Below are 8,361 nucleotides of genomic sequence, written 5' to 3'. Positions count from 1 at the left end.
ACAAGTTGGCTTTATTTTATCACTCACATCCTGTAAAAACCAGGAATTGTTATCAGTACTATTAGGCAAAAGCTCTTCCCTCCACCCCATGCCCTCCCTCTTTTGTTTCACTTTTTCCCATTGTTGCCCAAATTCACCTCTTTTTCCAGCAGATTTCCTCTTCTCCCTCTTTTCACTGCGTTGTTCTGTCTCTACTTTGACTTGATCTGGCATCAAGCAGCTCAATCCCAGCACCTTGTGTTCACACACAGAGGCAGAGTGTGAGAGGCAGCTTTCCCGTGCTTTAAAGGGACAGGCAGGCTGCACAGAGCTCCAGTCTTACAACAGTGTTGCATAGACTGGTCTATGCACATGCAGGATTCTGTGTCACACAGAAGGCAAGCCACCTCACATACTCCAACACCAGTTAAAAGGCGGCATTTTCCTCCTTCTTTCCCATATTACCCCATTCCAGATTGCTCTTTGGAATTGTAACTATGGAAGCAGCCAGCCAGTCAGCCATCCCCAGTGGGAAAATTATCTAGGGCTCTTCTCTCAGGGGAGCAGCAATTCCTCCTGGAGACAGTTAGCAGCAGCAAAGCATAAGATCCTCAGCAGGAATGCCACAGGGGGTTGCAGATTTCCTTTCCTTCCCCTGCCAGTGCTTATGATTTTGAGGCCTGTGGGTGGTTATTGGATTAAAAGAGGAGATTCCATTATAAAGGCGTAGGGTGAGGAGATTGTGCCCGTCAGAGTTGGGTGAACAACGTCACAGCATCACAGAGGAAATAGGGGATGTGGTGGGGCAGACATGACTCATCAGAGAATGATCCACTGAGGTCTGCCCTTCTGAGGTGGGAGGGGTCAAGGTAGGGGAGGGAATGAAGAAAAAAAGAAGTAAACAAGCGTCAGAAGGAAGCATGAGAGAAAACTCTAAAGGGGAGTACAATAAAGAGTAAGAGATCTTCATGTCCAGGGATATATGCTGGACAGCAGGAAAGGGAGATCAGGATTGCAGCCAAAATTCAGCAATATCGAAATTTGGCTTGAATTCTACTTTTGGAACCTGTTCTGAAAGCAAGCATCTTTACTGAAATTCTTGCTGCTTTTGTTGAATACCTAGAACACTTATTTAAGATCTGTTCTTTTAGAAACATTTATACCACAGCGAGCACTCTGTATTGTTCCAATAACCATATTCTCCTGATACTTAACCCTTTTGTACCAAGAGACCTCCTACATTCCAGTCTGCAGAACAATTTGCTTTGAATATCCATTCAAAACTATTTGGGGCCTGATCCTATTGGGCCCGCACTGGCCCAGCGAAAGCACTCTTGTGTTGCAAACGTGCCATAAGGCAAGCCTGTGACACTCTGCACCAGTCCAGCACCAGTGAATGCTCAGCGTGAGCCTGTGCTGAACCAGTGCCTGGCAGATGACAGAGGACCACTGCCCAGAGCCTTGGGCGAGCATTGGAACAGTAAGTCAGGGCAGGTGGGAGACATTCTAGGGTGGGGGAAAGACGGGGGAAGACTTGGCAGAGATGGGGGAAGGGCAGAGAAAGTGGCAGGCCCTGCCGCCATATCCTAACCTCCTCCCAGCTTGGGAGACCTGACACCGGTCTCCTGCTCAATAGTGGGCACAGATTCAAGACCTATTGGGGCCACCAGGGTAAAAAAGCTTGCTCCCTTACCCCAAGTAGCCCCAGTGCTGCTTCCCAGCACCATGGGATGCAGCGGTAGCCATTTCTGCGCTGCTGCAGTCCTGGGTGCTGGGAAGCACAGGACTGGACTGCTAGTCTCCATCCAGCCCCCTTCCAGAATCCCAGGCAACAGCTGTGATGATGTACAAAAATTAAATAAAGTAGGAGGCCTTTACACTTTTAACCACTGCATGGCACAGTGTTGCAGGAAAGTGCTTTCTGACTCCTTCTACATGAGGGCCATAGCATGCAGCTTGCCCTTAGTCCTCTTCTAAATGGGAAGCCAGAAACATGGTACTGGTTAAGTTATATCAGGCACAATTATAATTCACAATAACAGTGACATTGAAAATGAGCTCATTTGCACTAAACATTGCTCAAGTGAGTGGACACGGCAACAAGCTCAAGAGAGTTCAAGGTTTCTCTCCTCAGAAAAATCTCCATTAGTGACTGAAGTAAAGTCACTGAAAGTCACTGAGTTTCTGGGAGTTCATCACCCTGTTACATTGTGATGTATTTTGCAAAGGTGAGCCAGCTTGCGATCACCAGAATCAATACAGCTAAATGGACATCATTCAGGAAAAGCAGACCAGAATCTTATGCATGTCTTATGCGGTGCAATCTTATGCTTGTCTGTTCAGAAGTAAACTGAACTGAGTTTGTCCCATTGAGTCCTAGGTAAGTCCTATTGGGTCCTAGGTAGGTGTGTATAAGACGACAGATTCATCTCTGTATTCTTTTTTAAGGCTATCCCTGCGAATAAGGAATAAATATTCCCATGTTTACCAGGTAAAGAGGCACCTTTTAAAGTGGTGTGTCCTCTTATATTTAGCAGGGAGAGATCCATTGCCCCACTTCATTCCAGCATGGGGTCTTTTTCATTGGCTGTTGATAGTATCTCTTTTGTATCCTTTTAAAACTGCGAGTCCTTTGGGCACAGGGAATAATTTACATATTTGTTTGGCTATGTAAACCACATTATGAACTACTTTTTGTTGAAAAGCAGTATATAAATATTCTTAATACTAATAGTATACTAAGAGATGATCACAGTATGGTGGATGGCAATATTAAGTGCCCAAGAGTATTTATTGTTTATTTAAGTCTTATCTTCTGTAGGATAAAGAAGGTGCTAAAGCATGCTGTTATATCCTTATATTAATACAATCTCAATGACAATGCAAATCAACTCTCTTGTCTGCTTTCTGTTTGGTTTATGACCATGCAGCCCATTACATGATATATAGACTCTCTGGGGCTCTGCAAGCACAGAGTGCAACCGTAGCCACATCTTCTTTCAAGGGAATCAGCAACTGTTGATTTCCCGCAGCTGAATTTTTTATTCTCTACTTGCTTTTTCTGATTCTCCCAATTCCAGACAGGTGGTTTTTCTATGCGCTGGCAAAGTGATTTCTTCTGAGATGCCATACATACTCCAAATAAATTGCAGTGCGCTGCCCAAAATGAATGACATCCTGAAAACCCAAATGCAGACTAGGGTCTGGGATAATTCTGCCATCGTATTTCTTTTAGCACCTGCCTCAAGAAAATTTTTATTGCATGTTTTGAATTTACTGTATAGAAAATGCCTTCCTCACAGAAAGCCCTGTCAGAAGTTTTCAATTTGGTTATGTATAGAGAGATCAGTGTCTACATTTAGTTTGCTTAATTGGGCACATACATGGTAACCATGGGACTATTTTTGTAAGTAAACTTAAGAAGAAAGCAGCAGATCCCTAAAACTTCTTGTAAAGAAGCTGAGATTGTAAGCGATCACCAGCTCAATTCCTAAAGGAGGGGAGGTCACCTGTGACCCTCGAGAACAACCCCCTTTCTAGGGTCAACTGTGCAGCCCGGGCATTGGCTACAGCCTCGTAAAACGTTCATTCAGGTGGAAGACAAAGGAACTGTGGATCCTCTTTCCCTTTCTTTTTGTTGTCCTATCACCAGCCTCCTTCTCACATTTGCTATAGTAAACAGGATTGTAGAATTCCTGGAAGGTGAGGGAAGGAAGCAGGCAACAGGATCAAAAAGGCTTGGGTAGAAGGAGCCAGAGCTGTATGGAGGTGGGGAAGGGAACACACAGGGAGCCATTCATGTGAAAAACTCACTTTTGAATGGTGGACAAAGCTATCATGATTCATAACAGGGATTCATAATTTTGAACCTTGAGCTTTTATTCAGTTTATGGGGCTTGTATGGTTGAATTCCTTTCAATATTCACTAAAAGGTGCTACAGACAGAAGTGCCCATTAAAAGGTAAAGCAGAAAGGCAATAAATTAGCATCATTTCATAAAGTTGCTTTTTAGTACAGGAGTGTTCCTATAGATTTATTACAAAGCCATTGTTGCAGCCTTTGGATTTATAACTTAAATTACAGGGAAACTGCATGTTTTCCCCTCCATAACCTTTTAACAAAGCCATCTTTCAAAAAGTGGTTCATTTTATTATGTATATATAGGAGTCATGTAGGCTATTCATTATACAGTGTTGTTAGACCTAATAGAAAACATGAGAGATCTTGTGTGATTCAAATAGATGGCATAAAACCTACAAGACCTTGAAATACTTCAGCTGATATGTAAGGAAACCCTCAGAAAGTAAAAATCTAATCAGGTTTCTTATGTATTACTCATGTCAGAGCTGCCTGTATTCAGAATGGAGTAAATTCCTTCTTTAGATGTGCATGCAAAAACTCTCAAGCCACCAGACTTTCATATAGAACAAATATTTGCTATGTTGATGTGCCTGATTCATAGGATATGAACCTGAAAGCAGGCAGCAAAACACAATATCTGTGGCGTTTCTAGAATGAATGTTTTAGGTCTAGTTCCTGCTTCCTCCCTGTGCAGAACCCAGAGCACAGAAAGGCTTCCTGCTGGTGGTATGCATAAGCCACACAAACAGGCAGGAGGAAGCCCTTGCTGGACTCTGATTTTAGGTGTTTCTGTAGGCGATGTCTTTGTTTCATTCTTTGTTGAAAGCTTTCCATGCCCTTACAAAAATAACCAGGTGAGAGAGCAGGATAATGGTGGTGATAGGACTGGAAGAATCTGAAGGAAATTTGGAACAAGGCCCCAAGGAAATTGCAGTAGATCTAATTGATTCCTTTTTCTGAGAGCCTTCTTCAAAGTCTTCACCTGTAACACAAAAACTTCCAAACAGCAGACTCTTTCCTGGTTTATATGTAAGACAGACTAGTCTTTTCGTCTTTAGATGAATAATCTAAATCAGCATTTCTCAACCAGTGGTACTCGTACTGCTGGTGGTACTTGAAGTGGTATCCGATGGTACACACAGGACCCCCAAACCGGCACTGAGACCAGCAATGCAACTCAACAAGCTGCAATAGGAGGTTCAGCTTGGTAGGGAGAGCTCCAGCATGCACTTTTTGTGCACTCAAAAAAGGCCTCCTGTTCATCCTAAGCCTCCTACAGGTGTTTGTAGCGTTGCTTCTAGCCTCCAAATCATGAAGTAATTGGCAATGACATCATTGCCAGACACTTCTGGTGGTAATTCCAATAGGTGGGCCATGCAAAATTGTACAGCAGGGGACAAATGTTGAGAAACACTGATTGAAATGATACTTTTCATGCCTTTCTGAAAGCAATCTGAGGGTCCAAGTTCTTGGCTAGTTTGTGTTCTATGGATATTATTGCAAGATCCACTAGCCTTTCCTGTGCCGTTGTATCATGCAGGTACGTTTTGATTAGTTTCAGCTTTAAGAAGCTATGCTCTCCACTGCCAACTGTTAGAGGGAGTGTTTGAAGTATTTGCAAGGCAGCAGTTGTTTCTAGAAAGAGGCTAGCCATCTCTTTTTTTCAGATGAGCTTCAAGACATCCATGGAGTGTGGCCTTCAGAAACATATGTAGAGAGTACCGTCAGTTCATCAAATAATTCAAACAATGTCATACAATTTGCTCAATCAATTTCATACAGTTTACTGTACGTTAGCACTCCCTCTGGTTCCCTGCATTGCTGGTTAAGGTCTTTAGATATTGTTTGCTGGACTTTGGGGATATTGTTGAGCACTCCACATGTAATGCTGTGTTCTCTGAGTTGAAAGAAATGTTCTTCAAGTGACTTGATTGCACAGTCTAGAACTTGGTTTAAAAATGTCACTTTGAAACATTCCAGATTCCTGTGTTCATTTTTAAAATTTTTCTAAGTTCAGAAAGTGGTCCCAATGGTATTAATGGTTTGGGGATTCGATCATCTCATAGCTCCTTTCTGCTTAGCCAGAGCATCTCCTCTTCTTTTTCTTTTGTATGCTGTACCAGAGAGGTATTGCCTTCTATCAGACATGACTGCTGCAAGCTCTATTGATAAGGTGGAAGATGTTACCGAGAATGTGGCAGAGGTTTGATTGTGTCTGAAAAACAAGTATACAACCAAACTAAGGGCAGCTTCACAACATGCTAGCCCTCACAAAGAAGGTGAAGAAAATTCAAGGCACACCTTTTTAATGCAGCTCAAATAACCTTGCCAAAAAGTCAGCCCAAAAAGGAAAAAGACACCAAGTGCAAGTGATTTGATTTCAAGCCAGAGAAAAGTTCATGCAAGCAGACTTCTTGACATGCAAAAAGAACATGCAGAAACACACCATGGCATGCAAAACCACCCCAGCTTGCAGATCCATATGCAATGAAATGACCACCACCATTGACTGAGTCTGTACCAAAGGAAACATTATCTACTACCAAGTTGATTTCAAGCCAGAAAGCAGAATGCAAAATAGAGAATATACCTGACTTGAGAGCTCTGGGAGCTAGCTGCTGTTGCTTGGCTTAGCCTAAGAAGGAAAACGGTTCACTTGTCTTGGCTGATACTGCACCAGATACCTGTGTTCATTTTAAAAATTCTTCTAAGTTCAGAAAGTGGTCCCAATGGTATTAAAAAGAGAGCTGATGATAAAACCAAAGATGGAATAGAATGATTTAGTATTTCACCTACTATCTGACAAAGTAACTATACATATTCTACTTTTTAGGAGGTTAGAACTAATCTATGCACTTCTTTTTCACTCCCCCTGCCATGCCCCCCGCCCCCTGCCCCCCCACATGGAACGCCTCCTCTGTACCTCCCCTCACATCCCCATTTACCTCTCTGCCATCAGGTGGTCTGGGCAACTGCCAGGCAGCGGAATTCTGGCCCAATGCCAGAGCTGGCCCAGCATGGGCTCGCGCTGGGCTAGTTCCGGTGCTGGGTCCATAATAAAGGTTTGTGACATTGCACACCAGCAATGAGCCAGCATGCAGGGCTATGGATCGGGTTCAAACACATTTCTGTTTGAAAAGTTAACATTTCATCCACCAAGGTTTCTCTCACCCCAGTCAGAAAATATAAGTGGAAAAATAGTACAGACATGTCAATTCTCCAACAGTCTGCAATATATAGTGTCCATGATGTTTTCATACATACTTGACTAAGGGTGTGAGCTTCAGTACACACAGACAAAGAAAGGAAGCAAAAATAGCAAAAACCGGCTATGCCCCACAGGAAAGTAAAATAAGAACCCCATACTCACGATTAACAGTGTGTTCCTCTGATCCTGCCACGTGCTGCAGTCTTGTGAGGTCCTGCTACTAGCTCATGTGGTAGTGGTGGGAAACCTTACAGTCATCACAGAAAGGAAGGGAAGACAAATCAGATTGCTGCTGCTACCTTGTCTGCTGCCCATCAGTGCCACGTATTCATCCACCTAGGCCAGGAGGCTGGTGGGATGTCCACAAGAAACTTGGGGAGACAAGAGCTAGACCTGCACCCCTGGGGTCAGACAGCAAGCTGCTAACTAAGCCTGCCTCATGTCTTCTCAAGTTTTTCTCTGCACGCTACTCGAGTGCCTGCTTCGGTGGCTGGGTAATTCTCCCACCAGACAGACACTTGGGAAAGAAAGAAAGAAACTAGGGAAAGCTGAAGACCAAGAGAACGAGGCAGATGTGTTTGCCCCTGTGCCTCCCGCCAATGCCACCTGCTCTAACCACCAATAACCAACAATGCCACCTGCTCTAAAGGACTGACTTTTGATCTTTCACCAAGATCAGGGCTCAGGGGAGATGCCAAAAGCCAGGACTCAAGTCTAGGTAGTGCAAATGGGGTGATGGCAGATCCAGTAGTCTGGCTGTTGGCCCTCATCTTCCCCAAGTTTATCCTCAGCAGACCACCAACATTCCTGTCTCACACTCACCCACCAAGGCACACACGCCTACAGCCTGCAAAGAGATTCATAGAGATGAGGGCCAACAGCAGAGCCTATAGGTTCCTATGCCACTGCCTCTTCTGCTAACACCCCACAACCCGCTACGGCCCACCACTCTCAGGACTCTTCCCCAGCAGTCCTGACCACAGGCAACCAGGAAGAGTAAGGGTCGGGTAAGAAGGCCGAGAGCTGAGCCTGTAAGTTATTGCCACTGCCAGGGCCCCCACCACTAGCAGTAAGTCCCTTGAAACTCCTGCCACCGCCATCCTGACCCTGGTCCCTCCACCCCTTCCCAATATCTCCCCAGCAGGCCCAGAGACCTACAGGAAGAGGCCAAGAGCTGCCAGTGATCACCCCATGGCTTCTGCCACCCGCCCAGGCCTGGATTCTCCCAGCATTCTCCCTAGCAGGCCTGACCACATCCCAACCAGGAAGGGGCCTGAATGAGGAAGAGGCTGAAAACAGGGCCTTAATTTGCT

Source organism: Tiliqua scincoides, chromosome 3 (genome assembly GCF_035046505.1).
Source record: "Tiliqua scincoides isolate rTilSci1 chromosome 3, rTilSci1.hap2, whole genome shotgun sequence".
In the NCBI taxonomy this organism is placed as follows: Eukaryota; Metazoa; Chordata; class Lepidosauria; order Squamata; family Scincidae; genus Tiliqua; species Tiliqua scincoides.
The sequence above is the reverse complement of the archived record's forward strand: the minus strand, read 5'-3'. Positions refer to the sequence as shown.